General features: G+C 43.5%; 1 long non-coding RNA gene across 2 annotated transcripts in view; it reads left to right on the top strand.

The window, feature by feature from the left end:
- Nucleotides 1-22,056, top strand: part of LOC116083628 — a 58,449-nt gene that overhangs the window by 10,533 nt on the left and 25,860 nt on the right. Inside the window, exons 2-3 of one of the 2 annotated variants that reach the window (XR_004115814.1) lie at nt 1,842-2,082; nt 4,408-4,543. This is a non-coding gene — a long non-coding RNA (uncharacterized LOC116083628). Of the gene's footprint in view, nt 1-1,841; nt 2,083-4,377; nt 4,544-22,056 lie in introns of both variants that reach the window. The other variant, XR_004115815.1, reaches the window with a different exon arrangement.

Genomic DNA, 22,056 nt, shown 5'->3' with positions numbered 1-22,056 from the left:
GGTAAAATCCTTTGGTGATGTGAGGGTCATCGAAATACAGCCTTATTACAATGAAACCCAATGTCTAAGAATTGTTCTTATTTTGGGCTTGTACTACAGTAAGAGCCAACTCTACTAAATACAAAACAAACAAAAAGACTTTATATATTCATGTTCATTTAAGAAAATACTAGTAGTGATGTATTATTTTTAAGTATACAGCTAATATGTTTGGAGTTATTTAAAATGTATATTGAGAAAAATGTATTTTCACTATTGCTGTAGACGAGCATCTACATAAGACTGTTAAATTGACTGTTTTTTTATATCAAACAACTTTTATAATACTTATTTTTGTTGTTATAATATTTTATAAATTTTAAGGAATATGACAAAAGAGATATTGTAGGTATTGAAGGGGGGTCTCTGGGAGGAGCGGTGGTATAAAAGGGGAACAAGAATGTGATTCAATTCTACTTACTTAAAATATGTTTTTAAATGTTAACAAACTCAGATAAATTGAAATCATGTAATTTTTCTCATCATAATGCAATAAAAGTTAAAAAAACAACTCATTTCCACAGCAGCTAGGGACAAGTCCATTCTTCATTGGGTAAGACATTTTAGCAGGTAGATACCTAAAATGCACTGTTGAAATAAAAGATATATACATTCCCAGGATCACTGTAACCAGGATCAGAATTAAAAATGTCAGAAGACAGAGTGTTTGGGAATCTGAAAATATGGCTGTCTGCTCAGGTTAGCTTTGAGAGAGCAGCAAGGAGAGTCAATGTGAATGCAATCTAAGTGGTCTACAGCCAGAAATGTCTAGGAATGCACTCAGGGTGCAAGCGAAATCTCTAGAAACGGGAAGAATTAAACATCAAGTTGAACAAGTAAATAAAGCAGGCAGAGAGATGCCTAAATTTGGTTTTCAAGGCAAGAGACTGGTGCCGATGCCTCTCATAGAATTCCCAATAAAAGAAAGCAAGGGAGCCTGAGGGAAGGCTCAGAGCTGTGGAGATGATCCATACTTCCCACCTCACAGTGGGCCCCAGGCTCCACAGTATTAACCATTACAGAATCCCAGACTCTCCGCAAAACTCCCCTGCCTTGTCAGCTCTTCCTGTTTGATCGCTTTCAGATCTGTTGAGGTCACTACCTTACTGCCAGCCCCACGGGCACACTCCTGATTTGTGGAGAAGAAAGACCCCTTGGAATGGTACGGAAACGTGTGCTCCTGTGTTAGGGGGTCCAGCCTGATTCTAGTACACAGGAGTCCACCAATGCTGGCTTCCTTGGTCACTGCCTCAGTCTCCGGGTCAGTAGAAAGACCAGGATTCCAGTACATAGCCCACGGGGCTGGCTATACAGGAGTAGAGGGGATAATCAGTGAAAAGCTCACAAAGTAACAACACCTAACAACAGCTCTGTGAACATTAGCTACTGTGGCCGGGAGGGCTCATTCTCTCTCTGCTCTCTCTCCCTCCTTCCCCTCCCTCCCTCTTTCCCCCTTCCCTCCTCCCCTTCTTCCTTCCCTTTTTGCTGCTGGACCAGGAACCCAGGGCTTAGTACTTGCTAATCAAGTCTTTGTAGCTGACTTACAACCCCAGTCCCTTCTTTATTCTTGTCCTTCCTCCTCGAAATCCATTTTCCTAAAGCGGTCATTTTAAAGTCAGCCCTGCTTCTAATTCTTTCCCTCTGAAAATGCTTGCAGATGCTTGCAGGTGGCTTTTAGGAGCAGCCCAAGTCCCTTAAAAGGCCTCCAAGGATCGGCAGCCTCCTTGGTCCAGCCACTTTCCGTAGCCCCATCTTGTGCCATCTCTCCAGACTCCAGACTATCTGACCTTTCAATTCTTCAGATTTAGGAGCATCCCTCCAGCGCAGGACTTTACACAAGCCGCTTCCTCTGCCCGGAACACGCCAACTCATCCTTCCTGTCTGGACTGGAGCCGTACCACTTCCTCAAGGAGACTGCCCAGCTGCCCTAACTAGGCCAAACCTCTCTGGGACACCAAGTACCTCATGGCAGGACTATGGTTAAGATGTGATATAGATTCATGAGGTTACTGTGTCTCACTGCTACGGTGAATGAATGTCCAGGTAGGGACCTTGTCTTTTTCACAGCCCAGCACAGTGCCTAGTATATAACGCAGTAGGTAATCGGTTAATAGCTTCGCAATAAGGGACTGACTATGCGATTGTCCTTGGTATTCTTAGGATACACTCCTGTGAAGCTTCGCAACAGGCACAAGGAACCATGTCTGTGTGCGGGTCCCGGATGCCTGTCCCACTTTCTATTGCCTTTTGTTTATTAAGGTATTTCGTTCCCAGGCTAGTATCTGTTTTTCAGAAAAATAGTCAGTTACGTCAGTGCCAAGTAGCTTTGGGGATGCTCTTTACCATCCTGAATCAGATCAACTACGCTTACCTCCATGAAGCTGTAGTAGCATTTTCTCCTAGAGCAAAGGGGAGGCACACAAATCTACTCAGCTCATGGGGGTTATGACCGACTTCTGGAGAGCAACGACTCTTCTGTAGTATGGCTGCCAGCATGCTGCACAAGGAAGAGTCAAGTGACCCTGTCTTTCGTAAGTGGCCAGGGCTGCAGGAGAGATTTTTTTCAAGGGTGCCACCGCCTATGTTTGCCAGGGACTTCCAGGTCCTGTAAGCTGCCTTGAAATCACCATGCTCCTAAAAATAACCCCACTAAATGCACTGCTTCCCCAGGCTTGACTTGCCTGTCAATGACCTTTCTGTTTATTATTTTACGTTTTCCCAGAAAAAGCCACACAGTAGCCGGCATTCTGGAGTAACCTTTGGGTGTGAGTTCTGCTGTTAGTCTTCTTGCTTGTTTGCGGTTGGTTTATGTAGACATTTCAGGGTCTCAAGAAAGGACAGGATAACAGGAATGACATCACAAGAGAAAATTTTTACCCAGTCAAATCCAAAAGGGATTCCTTGGCCATCAGATCGGCTTGCTCCTGATAGGTCTGCTTCAAACTGAAGAAAGTTGACATGAGGAGACCCGGCATCAGCCCTGGGCATGGGATAGAAGGGACATGGGGACATAGCTACCCCAGGACCATTATTTTCAGTTTTCTGGAGAAGGCACGCAAAGTCAAGGTAGTATATAAAGGGCAAATTCTTCCAAAGAAAACTTCCATATGCGTTTGTGTGTGTGAGTGTGTGAACATTCCAGAGAAACCAGCAAAGAGAGAAAGCTACTGAGGGCTGCTGAATGTGAGCTGATTTTGTTTTGTTTTTTGTTTTTTGTTTTCCTGTTGATATGTACACACACATACACACACACACACACACAATTGATTAGATTATTTATTTATTTTACATCTGGATCGCAGCTTTCCCTCCCTCCACTTCTCCCAGTCTCGCTCCCCAACCCTCACTCCTATCCACCCCTCCTCCCCTTCTCCTCAGAAAAACCTCTGCACATATGTAACAGTTGTGCAGCTGGGTCTTCATGTGGGACTCCTCAAGCAGGAGCAGGGACGTCTCTGACTGCACTGCCTGCCGCTGGATCCCAGTCCCCTAACTGGGCTGCCTTGTCTAGCGTCAATAGAAAAACATGGGATTTTATGGAGGTCACTAAGAAGGGAGCTGAGAGCAAGGAACAGCTTTATCAGGTGACTGTCACTCAGAGCTCCTCCCCATAGTTTAGGTACTTTGCCCTCATTTCAGCTTTACATATCTGTGTGAAGTAGATTTCATTACCTATGTTTTAAAGATAAAGACTTGAATGCTCAGAAAGGCCTGGCACAAAGACAAAGAAAATGTTCAGTGGAAACCTGCCTCGACTGACTCTGCCAGGTAGCTTGGCTCAGCCAGGCCGTGTACAAGCTGATATTGTACCAGAGAGCACTTATCTGTAGAGTGGCCACTCACTCTAGCTTGCCACAATTAGATCTGGTTTCTACCGATGGTCCCTGCCCCATTAGTATCAGCACCAAATTTCTCTCTCCAAAGCATTCCAACCGAGATAATGAGTTTATTGTATGGTTGTTCAACTGTCATAAAAATGGGGATATTACTATTACTGAGGTCATGAAAAGGGGCTCACATGGAATTAGTGAGGCTTTGCGCATAAAATTCATGATAGTCTGGCTTGCAGTAAGCACTCAATGAGAGCCCAGGGTTACCTTTCTTAGAGTAGAAAAAGTATCTAAGGAGGAGCATTGAGGAGTGAGCCACGCCCCCCGACAGTTTACCACTGTCTCTGTGAGTATACCTGTGCGGTGCCAGTCTTAGTCGCTTCAGACTGAGCCAATGTGGGGAGCACCAGCCACTTTAGATTAAAGCCATATGGGGGTCACTAGGCTTGCGGCTCCCAGCTCTGCACCAATCAAATTTACCACCTGCTCCTCCTGCCACATGGCTCAGGAGGAGTCTTTTTTTCTCTCTGATTGGAAGGTCTAGTGCCCAGATTGCTTAAAGAGGAAAAATGTCAAATGCACAGAATCCTTCAGAGAACCAGCGGGCCCTGCCCTGAGCCCAGGCTAATTAAGTGAGTGACTTAAGGGAGCTGCCTTCTCTTCAAGATTAAGAGGTGGGTGTGAATATTTTCCTCTGGCCCTGGTAAATGTTCTTGATGACAGTCATAAAAACGCTAAGCTCTGTTGCCTCTTTATTGGAATGAAGGCTGTCGAAAACTCCCCGGTCCCTGAAGAAGCTAATTGTTGATGCTAGCACACCTAAACAGGTGTTCCTCAGATTGCTTTTTCTAATGCCTTTTCGCTGAGAAGATCAATTTAAATGCTGCTTTGAGCTAATCAGTGATTGCTTCTCTGTTCATCCAAATTTATATCTTTCATTCTGTGTGCTAGAGGACACACTGCTTCCAGAGTCTGTAAATTTAGACAAGATTTTTTAAAAATTTCCTTGTCCTTGTCTATGGATTGATTCAATGTTTCTTGTGTAATTTACATAAGGCATGGGGGAGATGATTTGGTGGGTAGACCACCCAGTGTGTGGGCATAAGAACCTGAGCTCGGAGCCGGGCAGTGGTGGTGCACACCTTTAATCTCAGCACTTGGGAGGCAGAGGCAGGCAGATTTCTGAGTTCAAGGCCAGCCTGGTCTACAGAGTGAGTTCTAGGACAGGCAGGGCTACACAGAGAAACCCTGTCTCAAAAAACCAAAACCAAACAAAGAACCTGAGCTCGGATCTCCAGCAAACAACAGAGAAAGTTGTCCATAGAGCCACAGTCTCTAACCCCAGAGCTGGTAGGCAGAGATGGGCAGATCCCAGATCGCAGCCACTCTAGTCAATTACCAATTTCCAAGTTCAGTAGGGATTCTGTCTTAAAGGAGTAGAGAGTGGCAGAGACAAACAACAGACATAGCCTCTGGCCTCCACACACACCCATGTAAGTATGCATACCTGTGTATACACATGCATCTGCCAGCATTTACTGCACCAGTGTATATAAAACATGAATATGTACTTCTTTTATTATTTAAAATGCTTAGTTAAAACCCATATGAGGATGACTGTACTGATGCATCTCCAGATGCTGTGCATCATCAGGCATAGTGTGTCATATGGGAGAAGTGCATCCCAACCTGAATCACAAAGTGGTTTTGTCGTCTTTAGGCATTTGGGTTCAGGAATTCTTCAAATGTCTGAAGTTTCTATGCTGGTATTTGTCTGTCTGTCTGTCTGTCTGTCTTTCTCTCTTCTTTCTTTCTTTCTTCTCTCCATTCCTCCCTCTTCTCCTTCCCTACCTCCCTTCCTTCCTTCCTTCCTCCCTTCCTTTCTACCTAGGAGAGTCCCTCTGTTTTATCTTTCTCTTTGGCAATCTCACCATTTGCTCAAGTTTCTCATCAAATGCCCTTTTCCCATATAACCCAACTTGTTATGCCTAAGAAGAATCTATGGAGTGTGTCTTAAGGAGCTAGCATAGGTCATGTCTAGTTTTCCAAGCCTTATCTCATTCTGGCTCTTGGTCACCTGCCTAGTGGGTATTTTTACTATGACGAGTCACCCAGTTGCAGTTTGTAGCCCTAGCAAACATGTTAGTAGTTTTGAAAATGAAGTTGGGTATATTCAACCATAAATGACCAATGGAGTTTTAAAAATCAAGGCTTCAAAACATGGGGTTACAGAAACCAGAGGTTGTCCATTTGAACTCTCATTTATGAATGAGTTATCATCAGATATGAGTCTGTCAGGGTTTTGTTTGAGGTCCACCCAGCTGCAGAAGAGCAGATCCCGCACTATGGTAGACACCTCGTCATGATTTCACAGTGGCCAGCTCACCCTGGGGTGGAAAGTGTCTCGGTTGACTGTGGGTAACTACCTCTTCACACTGCCCCACCTCCCCATTTCTAAGCAGTTGAGTGTCACTCAGTGAGTTCTGCCTGAATAATATGAAAACAAGCTGTCTAACCAATCTTGATGAACAAACTGCAACCCTAAATTATCATGCCTAAGCAAAGCCCCAAACTCTGGAGTTCAAATGCATATCTTCATATGGAGAGATAAGCATGTCATCAATTGGTGAAATTTTATATTGCACATTGTCAAGCAGTGAAAAATTGTCATCCTTAGAAATGACTGACAGCCCCCATGCCTCATTTCTGCTGCACTGAGCTAGGTAACGTGAGACAAAAAAATCATCTTCAGTCTTATACATTTCCTGCTGAAAATTCGTGTGACAGGACTTTACATTTTCACTAGAAACTAATGGGAGAACCTGTGCTTCACAAGCACTGAAAGTCTTTGAAAAGAGTTCCAATTAACCAAATGTGGCTAACACCTCAAAAAAAAAAAAAAAAAAAGTCAACTGAACGTTGCAGTGGGAAAGAATGTTGCTTGGAGCACTGGGCTGTTGGCAGATTGCCTGGGGAGAGTGGCGGTAACAGCTTGCCAGCTGGCCGAGTACACACCCATAAAGGATGTGGTCAGTTTACACCTTGGCAAACTATGTTCTGATGGAAATTGAAGAGGTCAGCAGACAGGCACTCTCCCTGGTCAAGTATGTTAGCTCAGGCCACTGCTTTTATATGAGTGAAGGCATATCTAGTTGGCCAGGAGTAGTAGAGCTAAGTCAGGACTCTGCTCCAAACCAGAGTCCATTATTGGATCTGATAGACATAATCTCTAATGCAGACCCTGGATGAAATTGAAGGTGGCACACCATACCATCTAATGCCAATGAAGATAGTCCCAAGACCAAAGTAAACCAATTGGCTTACTGACAGACACACCTCTGCCAATGTTGCCCACCCAACAGCCATGTCTTTAAGAGAGAGCTCCACAGTTACTGCTGCTTTATCTGGGCGTTCACTCATCATCAGCTTTGAATGGCTGTCATTTTGTTGTTCACAGGTCTGACAGCAGTATCTCTGCAATGGCTGCTTAGTGCTTTTCTTCTCTTATTTGTTTGTTTGTTATGGCTGTCAAGGAGCTCACTCTGTAGACAAGGCTGGCCTTGAACTCATAGAGATCTACCTGCCTCTGCCTCCTAAGTGCTGGGTTTAAATGCTTGCACTGCCATTGCCAGTTAGTACTTTTCAATGAATGAAAGAACTATATACACAGAGAGATGCACACACACACACACACACACACAGTGTCTCTGCAGTCCTGAGTCCACTCTGAAAATGGAATCCATTTAAAAACTATTACAAAATAGAGAGAAACAGAGAGAGAGATAAATGAAAAGAAAGGAAAGGAAAAGAAGAGAAGAGAAGAGACAATTGACTAAACACCCTTTGGTTTCTCAAATGGATTTTTTTTTTGAAACGTCAAAATTGAATCAAGCATTCAAAAATAGCCACAAAAATATTGCAAATAAGCTAAAAGACAGTGGAAGAAATACTTGCAACACTGAATTCAAAGTCAACAGAAGGTCAGCATTCTTACTACCTGAACATGGATGACAGAAATGATCTGGGGATTTAGAAAGGAAGATGTGACATGCAGAAGCATCATCTACATCACTGGAACCAGAAAAACCAGTGGCAGTCAGTCAGCATCTCTTTGCATCTTTCAGACAAGAAAACTAGAACTATCCTGAATAGGTATTTGATGGCTCCACACACTTCCCATAGCAATGAAAAAAAAATACCACTTTTCCTGGGACAAAGCATGTGCGTGCTTGCATGTGTGTGTGTGTAAATATATACCTGCAGAAACCCATCTTGCAGGAACTCTTAGTATATAAAGATGATGTGTGAGAAAACTGGACAGGCCAAATATTAAGAAAAATACAAGGTTCACTAAATGAAGTAAAATAAATCCATACTATTATGCAGTTCTTAAATTAGTTAGTGTGTGGTCATATTAAATATATATGTATATATACATATATATGTATATACACATGTTTACACTTATGTATATACATGTTTACATAGGTGTACATAAATGTTTGCATCTGATTTGTGGCTTTTCTTTTTTGCTTTTTTTTTTTAAAGATTTATTTATTATATGTAAGTACACTGTAGCTGTCTTCAGACACTCCAGAAGAAGGCATCAGATCTCATTAGGGGTGGTTGTGAGCCACCATGTGGTTGCTGGGATTCGAACTCAGGGCCTTCAGAAGAGCAGTCAGTGCCCTTACCTGCTGAGCCATCTCACCAGCTCTGATTTGTGGCTTTTCAAAGTTGTTCTCACTTGAAAAGATTTGAGTTTAGCTTTCAGGTAATAAAAGTGAAGGATTTATTCAAACATATAAGAAATTTAAAAGCACAAACTTAAGGAATTGATAGACTTGAGTATTTTGAATGGAGATTTTACTAAAACTTACATGAGTAATATTGGATTATGAATTCACTGATTTTCCTTCACCAGAAATCAGTCTGGGTTAGGCGTTAAGACTTAAATATTAGATGAGTTTGAAATATTGATTTACATATTTTCATCTACTAACAGAGAGGATGGATTAGGTGAAACACATCAGGACTTCTGTGCTTCAGAGCTACTACATTACAAACATATCTAGGTAAACCATGATTATACCATAGTTCAATATTGGGGGATCATTATGTTTAGAGTTCATTGTACAATTTCCAGTGTATGGAGGAGGAGACATTGATGACAGATATTAAAAGAGTAGTTGAGAAAAAAAACTATATAGGAAATTTTTTTTTCAAGTTTTAAATGTTATAAAAGTCATTGGTAGCCTGGCAGTGGTGGCACGTGCCTCTAATCCCAGCACTTGGGAGGCAGAGGCAAGCAGATTTCTGAGTTTGAGGCCAGCCTGGTCTACAGAGTGAGTTCCAGGACAGCCAGGGCTACACAGAGAAAAACTGTCTTGAAAAACAAAACAAAGCAAACAAAAACAAATCGTTGATGTACAATAGTTTAAAATTGCAGAAGTTAAATATAGTAAATCAAATTAGTGTTAATATTTTGTGAATAGATGACTGAAAAGATGGGCTAAATGACTAGCTAACTGCCTTTTTAATAAGACTATTGGTAATAGAATCAATTATGGTTCATTATTAACTATATTAACAGAAAATTAGGCCTTCCTATCTATTCCAAATATGCAACATTTTAATAGACCACAGTCCCTTGTCAGCCAGTGTGAAATGTAAAGGTTTATAAGCCAGTTTCTTTCCATGAACTAAACTAGATTAGATGAGCGATTAATGGTTAAAATGTTATTATATCTCTTTTTAATATTTCTTGTCAAAAACTTAAATATTCTTGATTCAACTTGTGCTTCTATGTGTGTAATATCATTTGGCCATAATTAGTTTCATTTCGATTTTCTTTACATTTGGGGTACTTATTATCTTTTCTCTCATCCACTGGGAATGCCAAGTACCAATTTTTGCTATTTAGCAAGTCAGCGAGGAGCTTCCTACTGAGCCCTTTAATTATGGTTAATTGAATATTGTAAATGGTTTTCAGGATCGCCATCTTGGCAATACACGCAGCATTCTTCTTTGCAGAAGCTAAAGCAGGAAGAGTCCCTTCCGCTCCTTCCCACGGAGTTACCAAGTCAACTATCAAGGGTTGTGATCTCCTTTACAAACCAGCCTCCTTTTTCCCAAATGTTCTAACACAAACATGCTTTGCATGAGGCTTAGCATGTGGCAGCTCTTCATTGGATATTGAAACACCTGTCTTTTAAGTAGAACGATTCAGGTCCTAGGAGCTTATCCTCCCCACCCCCACCCCAGGGTATATTATCCAGCACAGCCGGTTTACTTCTCTCCAGTACAGTTTTCTTATTGTTGTGGACCAGAACCAAGGTTCCAGGGACGTCTTGCTGCTCCATCATCAAAAGAAAGAAGAAGAAGGAGAAGGAAGAGAGGAGGAGGAAGAGGAGGAGGAGGAAGAGGAGGACGAGGACGAGGACGAGGACGAGGGCGAGGACGAGGAGGACAAGAAGGACGAGGAGGAAGTAAATCAAGAGCCTCAGAAGATCTGAAGATGTCAGAACTGCTACCGGCAGAAACCAAGAAAGCAGAAAACTCACTGAGCCATGTGCTTTATGCCTAACCATGCATAATAACAAGAAGTGAGGAATTTATGGTTTTAGTAACATAAAATGTTGCCTTCTTAATGACTGTTTCCTGTTCTAGTCAATCAGTCTTGACTATTATTATGAACTCAAGACCAAAAGAAGTCTTGAAATTAGCATCTAGACACCCCCTTCCTGTTAAGACTTTCCACAGAGCAAGGCATATCTGGGACTGGTTTCCACAGGCTTACTCATGACCTATCCTACCCGAAATGACGTTTTCTTCCAGGACTTTTCTATTGTAAGAAGCAGCTTGCTATTAAATTTGGGGAATCTCAGATTAAAAGAAACAAATTCAAGGCTCTCTCTCTCTCTCTCTCTCTCTCTCTCTCTCTCTCTCTCTCTCTCTCTCTCTCTCTCCCCACCCCCCGTTTCTACCTGTTGCTGCAACAAACTTTATACCTTGGGCTAAGTATAAAACAAGTATATAAACAAGAGAGAATTATGCCAGCCAGTTCTCAAAGACAGAAACTCCTTATCTGGTAAGATACTCTTCTCTCCTTCAAAGAGGATGCTTTCTTGAGCATCTTTGGGCACAAGGGCCAAACAGGATCCCACATGATAGCACTGTGGATGGGCGGGCCCGGCCCCAGTTGTGAGAACCCCCTAAAGAATTTACTTTGTGATACTATCACATCTGGGAGCATACATATTTGTGAGATACAACTAGACCATAACACTCACCTTTAGTAATTTTCCAAGGTTGGGTGGTAATATACTATGTATGCTAATTCTCTCCTGTATCTTTTTTTTTTTATTTTTCAAGACAGGGTTTCTCTGTATATCCTTGGCTGTCCTGGAACTCACTCTGTAGTCCAGGCTGGGCTTGAACTCAGAAATCCTCCTGCTTCTGCTTCCCAAGTGCTGGGATTAAAGGCATGCGCCACTACCGCCCAGCTTCTCCTATATCTTTTTCTCTGCCATTCATTTTCCCCTTTGTTTGCTTGTATTTTCCCAACTATTTGATCATCAAATATTGAATACAGACTAGTAAATCGTCTCAAGTCTTTTGTAATAGGGTTTGTATGGCACAGTGTCTTCTCCTGTCCCTCATTAATCAAGAATCTTCTGTTTAAGATCCCCTAGCCTTCCTGCTACATACACACTTGAAGGTAATTGTTGAGGTTTAAATTTTGGTTGGTTCCATTCCATCCTACTGTAAATGGCAGAATTATCTAACTTTTGACTTCTCTGGGAGACACTCCTCAAGGTTCTACTGAAGAGAATCCTTAGCCAGGTGACTTCCCTCACTAGGCTTCAGCAGACTAGATAAAGGTCTGTTTATCTGGAGAAAGGGAGAGATAACAAATGTTTCTAAGTGGGAGGAGACTCATTCTCTTGCTAAAGCTTTGGCTAGAAGTAGACAAGGATGGAAAAGACCTAAACATGTGATCATTTCACTTTCTACAGGAGAAAACATGGGTTCTGCCACAGTGGTGTGTGTCTTCGGTCAGCATGCCAGTCATTCTACTTCATTTATCAGAGCTGACTCTAGATTTTAACACATCCAAACAGTTGAACACCCAGAAACACGTGCTAGCCCTACATATTCATTACGTTTGTATCTTTTGGGGTCTAGTATATCTGCTACAAATACCCCATAACTTTTTAAAAAGTCATGAATGTATCAACGTCTGGTTTCTTCTGTGGTCATCTTAATTGCAAAATTGACTATACAGCAAATCAAATCAACTGTGAATAATTCAATTCAGTCCTCAACTGAAAACATCAAGACTTTTCCTTCTGAATACATGTGGCTGCTGATGTGCCAAGAAACATAACTCGGAGTCACGGTCTGCTACACATGGGCTGTGGTTAATTCCCAGTCATGGTAGCTGGATTCGCCACATTATGCTTCACGGCAGGGTCAGCTTATTCTTCATGTTGTCAGCAGTTAACACCTACTGTATACAGGAGCTAGCTGTTACCATGTCTGTCCCTTTCCAATCTCACACCTAAGCTGCTTAATGGTGTCCATATATAAAAACACTGTGCGCACGACGCTGCTGCGGGTCCCAGCATGCTTCTAGTCTCCTTTCGTGTGTGTACCGTTCAAAAGCCTATGTAAATGTCCCCTTTTTTCTGAATTCTTCCCTCATTTTCCAAGTCCTCCTTAGTATCTAGTTCTAGATTTTTGTTTGTTTGTTTGTTTGTTTTTCGAGACAGGGTTTCTCTGTATAGCCCTGGCTGTCCTCGAACTCACTCTGTAACCCAGGCTGGCCTCGAACTCAGAAATCCACCTGCCTCTGCCTCCCAAGTGCTGGGGTTAAAGGTGTGCGCCACCACCGCCCGGCCTAGTTCTAGAATTTTAAGCCTCATCCATCCATAGCAGCTACCTCTTTATTACTTTTTTAGTATTTTTTTTTAAATGAAGGCGTATGAATTGGCCTGTGTGAGTCTATGTGCATCGTGTGTGTGCAGGTGCCTGCGGAGGCAAGAGGGCATCACATTCCTTAGAACTGGAGTAACAGGCGTTTGTCACCTGGTGTGGGTGCTGGGAGCCAAACCAGGATCCTCTGTTAGAACAGGAAGCATTCAAACACTGAGCCATCTCTGCAGCCTCATTCCTGTTTGTTACTAATGTAAACAAATGTCAGTGGGCTGTTCCCTGTCATGCAGTTAACAGCCCTTTCGTCAGATCACAGGCTTTGGAATGGAACTGTAATCATGGCTTTTACCACGACTTTACATTCTATGTATGTTACACAAGCATGTCTGTCTACACGTGCACCCACAAATCGGGGATCAAGTTCAGTTTCATTTTCTTTGCCTGTAGAAGACAAAGACAAGACTTTGCAGTATGAGACAGTCACCACTTGTACTGTAGGAAAGCTAGGGAGGGCAGAAACTTTTCAGTCCTTCTAAAGAAGAGCCCTCATTTCCCCCAAAACTCCACTGCGGGAAGACAGGCAGAGGCGGGGAGGGCAGCCTCCCAGATCTCTATCTCCTCGATTCCTTGTTCAGAGAGAATGCTCAGATGCTCTGACATGGCTGCATTCAGACATAAGGATCTAAACTTGTACCACACCGAGGCCTGCCTGTTTGGTCTCATTACCCTTCAGACAGTGGACAACTGAGCACAGACCACCACCAGGGCCTCCTAACTAACAAGAGGAAAGCCAGTCTTAGGTAGAAAGGATGGGTAAGGATTTGACTTTCGATGTTACTACGAAGGCCTTACTTTCAAACTCTGCATCATCTGAATGTCACCGACGCAGCGCTACTTGTACTGTTGCTGTTTGGTGGCTCCGCAGATCTTTACAATTGAGATTTTAAATTTGTGCTGTTTGCTCACAACTGAGGAGGCTGGAGCTTGTAAGGCAAGCCCTATTAAGACTGGCTAATTTCCCTGAAGCCCTAGGACTGAAAATTAGGTTGCTGCCACCAGGGTTTCCGCTCGACTCAACTGTTCTCCATCTCTCTGCTGAGGCAAAACATTTGGCGCACAATGCTGTCAATACCCTCAAATGAGATAATGAATGTGAGCAGGCTTGGTAAGCATCCCATCTCAGACTGCAGTGGGCCAAAGGCCTGACAGTGGAACACAGACAGTTTCGGTCTGAGCGAGCCTCAAGGACTCCAGGGGAGAGAATTACTTCAAGACCTTAACGGTTCCTCTAGGAGTGTGTGTGTGTGTGTGTGTGTGTGTGTGTGTGTGAGTGTATAAGTGTGTGTGACTATGTGTGTGCGTGTGTGTGAGTGTGTGTGTGTGTGTGTGAGTGTGTGTGTGTGACTGTGTGTGAGTGTGTGTGTGAGTGTTTGTGAGTGTGTGAGTGAGTGTGTAAGTGTGTGAATGTATGTGAGTGAGTGTATGAGTGTGTGTGAGTGTGTGTATGTGAGTGTGTGTGTGAGTGAGTGTGTATGAGTGTGTGTGAGTGTGTGTGAGTGTGTATGTGTGTGTGAGTGTGTGTGAGTGAGTGTGTGTGTGTGTGTGTGTGTGTGTGTGTGTATGTGTGTGTGTATCAGCTATTGGGACCAAAGCTCACATTTTTGCACATGCTAGATAAGTCTACAACAGGGACTTATCCCCAGCTGGTTGTCCTCTGGGCAGCAGGAGACAGTAGCTTTTGTGTAAAGAATGAGCAGTCTCAAGTCACCCTGCCCAAAAGTGGGATAAGCAGAGTAGAGGGAAGGGAGGCCAGGGAAGTAGCCATATCCTGCAAGGAGCACAGCAAATAATAAAACTGCAGGTGCAGTCCCACTGAGAGCCACCCGACACCCAGGCTAGAGGAGCAGAGCCAGGGCTCTGACTATGACCGGCTGAGTCACTGCGGTCCTGATCCAGTGGGAACTCCTTTGAAGGCCTTCAGCATCACTAGCCCTGGGGCACATCTCTAGTTAATTCAGAACAGCCTGCCTGCCACCACACAGGAAGAACTAAAGAAACGAAGTCAGAAGTCTAGGATTGATGCTCCCACCACAGAGGCACAGGAGCTGGTTCATACGAGTCACATATTCAGCAATGTCATATTTGGTCCAGACATTGCTGGAATGCACCACAAGAATGGGCAAACAAGAGGGGGTTGGGGGAGATGAGTCAATGGGTAAAGGCCCTTGCTGTCAAGGCTGAGGACCTGAGTTCAAATCCTACTATCCACATGATGGAGAAGAAAACTTATTCTTGACAACTGTTCTCTGACCTCCACATGTGTGTGTGTCCATATGTGTGTGCGTGCACACACACACACACAATTAAAAGATTAAAAATATTTGTGGTTGGGTTTTCTCCTCCTGGAGAGGCACTATTGCATATCAACCACCTCAGCCCTGTGAATTTTTTCCAGTTATCCAATTCTTAGCTGATACTGTTTCACAATTTTTTTTTTGTTTTTTGTTTTTGTTTTTTGTTTTTTGTTTTTTTCGGTCTTTCAAGACAGGGTTTCTCTGTGTAGCCCTGGCTGTCCTGGAACTCACTCTGTAGACTAAGCTGACCCTGAATTCAGAAATCCACCTGCCTCTGCCTCCCAAATGCTGGGATTAAAGGGGTGTGCCACCACTGCCCAGCCACAAAGTTATTGACAGAAATAAACGTAACAGGTATGTAAGTTCTCTGTACATCTTAAAGGTTCTCCAGGTGGATGTTTGTAGAAGTTGAAGTGATAGTGTTTAGTATAAAGTTGCATTATCTATTAAAGTTAATAGCCACCTTAATCGGAAGCGTTGAGGACAAGACTTTAGAAAGCATGCACTCCGGAAGCCCCTTATTTACATAAGCTGAAATCCTTACTGGAACGTTTTCTAAGCCCCAAAGCCTGGTTTTCTTCAGAGCGCAGTGAGTTCATTGTCACCTGAGCTAAAACAGCTAGTTTAATCCAGGGCAGGGTCTTAACCCAGCAGATCAGATGTTGGGACTGAGGCAAGGCGTGACCATAGGCCCTGTTTTGTCCAGAGTCGGTTGCTCCAGCCTGGGTTAGCTTTTATTCTGCTATTCCATTTCCCTGCTCCGGGCAGTCCTAGTTTAGAAGACAGATGATGTTTACTTGACCCAGGTCTGCTCTCTTTGCTCAGCCATTCTGTGTTGGCAGCCATCACCCTAGGGTATCACATGATACCCCTTCCTCTCCAGCTCCTGAAAGATCCAGCATCTTCGAGGGCATGTCACAAAATATCTGGATCAGCTCTGGATGTCATCCCCTTACACCACTTTATCCAGTGGGACAGAGACACTCACACCAGCATCTCCACCATGGCTTCTGCACACTGGAAGTCACATCTCCTGGCTCCCACTGGTGTCACATGGCTATTCCGCTTGGGAAGCTGCATGAGATGAAAGACTCAGTAATACACGCTGCAATTGTAGGTAGGAGACACTTCTACACAAATTGTGCATGGAGAATGAGGAAAGGATAAATGTCCCATGGAAAAGTGAGTATCTCTTGGCATCGGAAGAGATAGGTAGATAATAGGGGGTCCGAAATGGTTTACCGTATGGCGAGGCAACAAAAAGTGGTGGAGTGGAAACTGGTCCAACTGGCTGTGAGTTCCTCCGCAGACTGGTGTTTGAAGGGTAGGCTGTCCCTTGTGTTGTTTCTGCCTCAGTTTCCTTTTCAGGAGAGTGGAAAATTCGAACCTCGGGATTTTAGAGCCGGTTTCACTCTGAATGTTGGATGTATGAATATATCCTCTAAGACTTCAGGGCTACCAAGTCCCAGCCTCCCCTCCCCCAGGGTTTCTCTCTAAGTGGTAAGGCAACTTACCTTGGCTTTGTTTCTAATGTTAAAAGGCTCCCAGCATCAGCGAGGATTTGAAATATTCCATTGCTCCTATTATGTCATATTCTTTAACTAGCCAACTTTCCCCACAGTTTACAACTTGTGTCAGACCCGGGGAAGATTTGCTTTTAGATTTTTTTTCCCTGTGAACAAAACAAGTCATAAAACTAGATTTATATTATGGTTTCCTTACAGTTGCATTTCACCCCAAGTTTCTTAAATCAAGGAATTGACTAACATAATGGCCGAATGAATAAAACAGGGCGGCGATGAATGACTGCCTTTAGCAAACCGAAAGGAGCCTGATTATTTAAATATTCCTGGGTATATTAAGTGGAGCGAAAGGCTTAGAATCAAAAGTGAGAGGAATAGACGGCAGTTAAAAAAAAATGCCACCAAGCTGTAAATAAAATATGAAACTGGCTCAGAAAGGAAGCCTTACTGCGAAGTCAAACAGTGATGTATGGTCCATAATTGTGGGACGTTTGTAAAAGGTGACATGACACCTGTCAATTACCCACAGCAGCCAGGAAATGTAGATTACATGAATAATTCAGGAACCCAGTGCCCTTTGTTGCTAAGCTGTCCATGCCGAGATCCATAAAGCGACTACTGATATGAAAGAGAAAAGGATGTTTCAATTGCAAGGGCCTTACGTTCTGTGTGGAGATGTCTTCAGGGTGGGTTCTTTAGACATCTGTGTTCCAGTTTTGTACTGGTGGCTGAATAATTAACAGATGAGACTTTTTTCATGTGTGACAAAAGCTGGGGCTTAGGCTCTAGAAACTTTGTATATCCTACGAGAATATGCAGGATCATAAATATATTATTCTGTATCTCAATCATCTTACCTTCCCAAATAGCCTGTGCTCTTTTAAAAAGAACATTTCAAGACTGGGTGTGATGATACGTGTCTGTCACCCTATCACTGATGGAGGCAAGAGGATCACAAGTTCAAGGTCACCTGGGCTGATAATGAATCTGATTCAAAACACACACACATACACACACTCACGTAATAATCATTCACGGTGTAAGATTATGGGGTATAAGTGATAACAACATTTGTACGCAATAGGTAATTGTCCCATAAAATCTCTGAAAAAGGCCAAGTCTGAATTTTTACTTTAGATTTACGGAATTGAAGAATATTATACTTGGAAGGTCACTTGGAGGCAGCCTAGCCATGGTTTCCAGAAGCCAGTGAAAAAGGCTAATGGCATAGCTCAGTGTATCCGATCCCTAGCAGCAGGAAGAAAGACAAAACAACTACACAGAGTATCTTGTCCAGAAGTCATTGGAACCCTGAAAGAAACCCTTCCGTGGCAATCCAAGCAGGAAAACAAGAAGTTATCTTCACTAACTTTAGGGGTAGTGGTTAGATTTGTAGATGACTAGAGTCAACCTATTTCATAATCCCTACTCTGTAACGTATTCTCCACCTTTCCCAGGTGTCTATATGATGCATGCATTTCAAAAATTAGTCAAAATGGGGCTCCAGAGAGATGAAGGGACTTGCTGAAGCCACAGAACCTGATAGCTGTGAAACCAGAAGGCAGCCTCAGACTCTCATGCAAGACATGTGTCTTGCATGTACAACTGTTTAAGACAGCTTAGCTGCCCAGGCACTTAGAGAAATACCCCATCTGTGGCTCTCAGAACCTGACAAGAGGGCTAGAGAAATGGAAATTATTTCATGTGTGACTGGACCTACAAGCCTTCTCTCTTCCCATCTCTTCTACAGGCATGTTAGGCACAAGGCCAGGATCATAGGTCAGAGTTCAGAGAGAAGGTGAGGCCTTGAGATGCCCAGGGGACCAGGCAAGGAGTCACAGGGAACGGGGTAGAGCCTCTCCTCTCCTCTCATCCATTTGCTTCCCTGGGCTACTGTATGAGAAGCCTCACTGAAGTCAATAATAGAGGTAGTAAATTTGGGTACATGCCTAGCCAACACTCTGAGGACAATTTTTCCACCTCCACAAAGATTGGTGGTTCTTTGTAGCTTCCTTCCTGCAGAGAAAGAGAGCAAAAACCTAGTTCCATTTCAGAATTTAAACACAGGAAAGAATTCTTTGTTACTACATACAGCCACCCCCATTTTCCATAGACCGGTGACTTTCTCAATTTAGGCTTATTTTCAGGTGAACTCTGACCCTCTTTGGGATGAGCTGTGTTCATCCACTGCACAGCGTTGGCACTAGCTTTCTCTAATGTTTGCCTTTTTCCTGTAAGCCGGTAGTTTAGAACAGTTTGGCTTTTTAAGAGGCTAACGTCTCAGGACATGCAACGGGAAGGAGACTATACACAAGGCAGAGCGCAGGGCAGCTAAACCTGGGCCTTTTCTGGACTGATGTCTTTGCTACATGACGATGTCAGTCATCCTGTGGGGAATGCATCTATGATGGATTCTGTATAGAGATAATAATGCATTTTAGCTTTATCACAAAGTGCCGAGGTTGAAAGCGCTTCATTTTGATTCTGGCGGCCTCAAGTAAAGTAAAGCATAAGATAGCGGGGCATCTTGACGCTAAGGCTGCTTTGAGACCGCTTCTCTCAGTCCATATGTCACTGTATCCCTTTGACTGCAAAGCTGGGAGTTTCTTCCAACAAATGGAGATAGTTATTAAATGAGCCAATGATGGTCTAAACTAATTAATGCCATTCTAATAATGCTTAAATGTCTCTCAAGAGGAACCTGGAAAGCTCTTTCATAGAAAGAAACTGGAGGAGCATGAGCTGCGAATGGGCGTCTTGGTAAATGGATTTACCTTCGAGAACCACAGGTTCATTGATTAAGCTGTGCGTTTTACAATGAGGGAAACAGGGTCTGTCTATGGAATGTTTGTGACTAGGCGGTTACCTTGTCTGCCTGGCAAAGCCCCGGTCCAGTTGGGTTACAGCCTGGACTTTCCAGAAAACTGGGATGAAACCACGGTTTATGCACCAGGTCTTCACCAGTGCGCATGACGCCAGAGCTGGATGAGAGGGGAGAAGCTGCCAAGCAGGATGAATGGCCCGGCCTCTGCTTAGGACTGCCACACTGAGAAAATATAAACAAAACGCTCACTCAACGTGCTGAATAGTTTTATATCAACTCGATCCAAGCTAAAGTCATCTGAGAGGGAGGCACCACAATTAAGAAAATGTCTCAATACAATCGGGCTGTAGGCAAGCTTGTAGAGCATTTTTGTAGTTAGAGATTGATGGGGGAGGGCCATAGCCCATTGTGGGTGGGGCCGTCTCTGAGCTGATGGTCCTGGGTTCTATAACAAAGCAGGCTGAGCAGGTCACAGGGAGCAAGCCGGTAAGCAGTATCCCTCCATGAGCCTCGGCATCAGCTTCTGTCTCCAGGTTCCAGCCCTGATGAGTTCCCGTTCTGACCTCCTACAATGATCAACAGTGATATGGAAGTGTAAGACAAATAAACCCTCTCCTCCTCAATTTGATTTTTGGTCATGGTGTTTCATTGCAACAAGGAGGCTCTCGGCAAAGCCTTGGTAACTGACTCAGAGGGTCAGGCAATTCATCACTGCAAGCATGGGCAGAGATGCTTGTCTAAAACATATGATGCCCAGTTAACTTTGACTTCCAGACAAACCATTAATACTTTCTTAATGTCTGTAAACTCAAAACATCAATTGGCATGTAGGTATGGTTAAACAAATTATTTGCCTTTTAACTCAAATTGAAAGTTAACTGTTTTAGCCAGGGTTTCTACTGCTGGGTCAGAGAGCACTTGCCTATGGCGCCTTCAGAAGGCTGGTCAGAGTAGAGGCTGTCCAGAGTAGATGGCTGACACAAGGGGCTTCGGGAAAAGTGGAGTCTGTGGCCACGGAGCTTCCACCTTAGGTCTGTGGTGTCTTGGCTTGAATCAAACAGCTCTGCCACTTACCAAAGGGTTCTGGGTCTTAGTCTACTTATTAAAAAGATAAATGGAGATTTAAAAACAAAACAAAATAAAGGAACAAAACCATTCACATAGTAGAATTCTGATGTAAGTGAAAAGTACTTAGGAAGTTTTTAGAGTGGTTCTTGGGACAGCCGGAATATCTGCTGTAGATATTCCAACCACGGAAGCTTGGCAGACTCATGTGCCTTGAACACCTGGCAACGGCATTGCCAGATTTTGATCAGTGCTTAAAATACATACATTTTCCCCATTGACAAGGCTCACAGCATTAGCAGCATCTCGTTTATTCTGTTGTTTTTCAGCACCGATGAAAATCATATTCTGCTTTTAACCATGTTCTTTTATACAATCAGGGGGAAAGGTTTTTCCACACTAAATATGTGGCTTTCCCCCTTCAGAAGCAGCTACATTCCCTGAGCTTCCGCCCTCTCTTTTTAGCCAGCCATGTTCTCCACCTAGTGTCCATGACCCACTCATCTGGACATAGTTGTTTGACATCAAAATCCTCCTGTGTGTGCATCCACAAAGTAGCAAAACAAAATTCTACTTGCTAAGAGGGCTATGACGTCCACCACAGCTCCACAGAGTGTGATTGTTCCTGGCCCAGTGTCTTCCTCTTAACTCTCCAAGTGGCCTTCAGGAAACGTTGATATTTGAAACCCAGCCCCAAGCCCATATTTCGGAAAGACTCTGCTCCCTGGAGACATTCTCCTTCATCCTCTTGCTCTCTCCATGGTGTTAGGAGCTGACTCCTTGGTGCTCTTGCTAGACCCATGACAGACTTTTGTTCTCCCCCACCCTCCAATCTTGTCTATTTGTGTGTGTGTGTGTGTGTGTGTGTGTGTGTGTGTGTGTGTGTGTGTGTGCTTAATGGAGAAAGAAGCCTGAGAAGGCATATGTGCCTAAGGCTGATGAAAGTCTCAATGTGGTGGGTACATTCAGAATGACTGTTTAAAAGTATGTCTTCAGTGACAAAGTGCCATGAAAAATGTGTTACTGAAGGCTGTTGTACAATTCTCCGGCTCTGCAGGACATTGTACACTGAAGGGTTTGCATTATTTTTGCAAATGGAAAGATTCTCTTGGTCATATTCCTTCTTCTTTTGAAATAGAACCTTCCAGTGCCTTTACCTGAAAAATGTGTTTGTGTGGATGGGAAGGGTGCAGTAAAAATACAGAACGTAAGAGCTTCAGGAAACCAAAGAAATATCCCAATAAGACGTGTACCATAAACTTGCCCTATGAGAAACTGGGTTTCCACAGAAGGTATACCAAAGTGACCACTGTGGATTTTCTGGCTTAACTTTCACATTGCATCCCTGGGTCCTGCAACCTGGACTCCACTCTCAGAAGTGAACTCAGACAGTCCCAGCACTTTCAACTGTCTCCTGAAGTCAGTTGCTGGCAAATGAATTGTTTCTCTCCTGGAAAGTGCTGATGCTGTGGGGACACTAGCTC

Source organism: Mastomys coucha, unplaced genomic scaffold (genome assembly GCF_008632895.1).
Source record: "Mastomys coucha isolate ucsf_1 unplaced genomic scaffold, UCSF_Mcou_1 pScaffold8, whole genome shotgun sequence".
In the NCBI taxonomy this organism is placed as follows: domain Eukaryota; kingdom Metazoa; phylum Chordata; class Mammalia; order Rodentia; family Muridae; genus Mastomys; species Mastomys coucha.
Note: the sequence above shows the minus strand (reverse complement) of the source record. Positions and strands in the feature narration are given on the sequence as shown.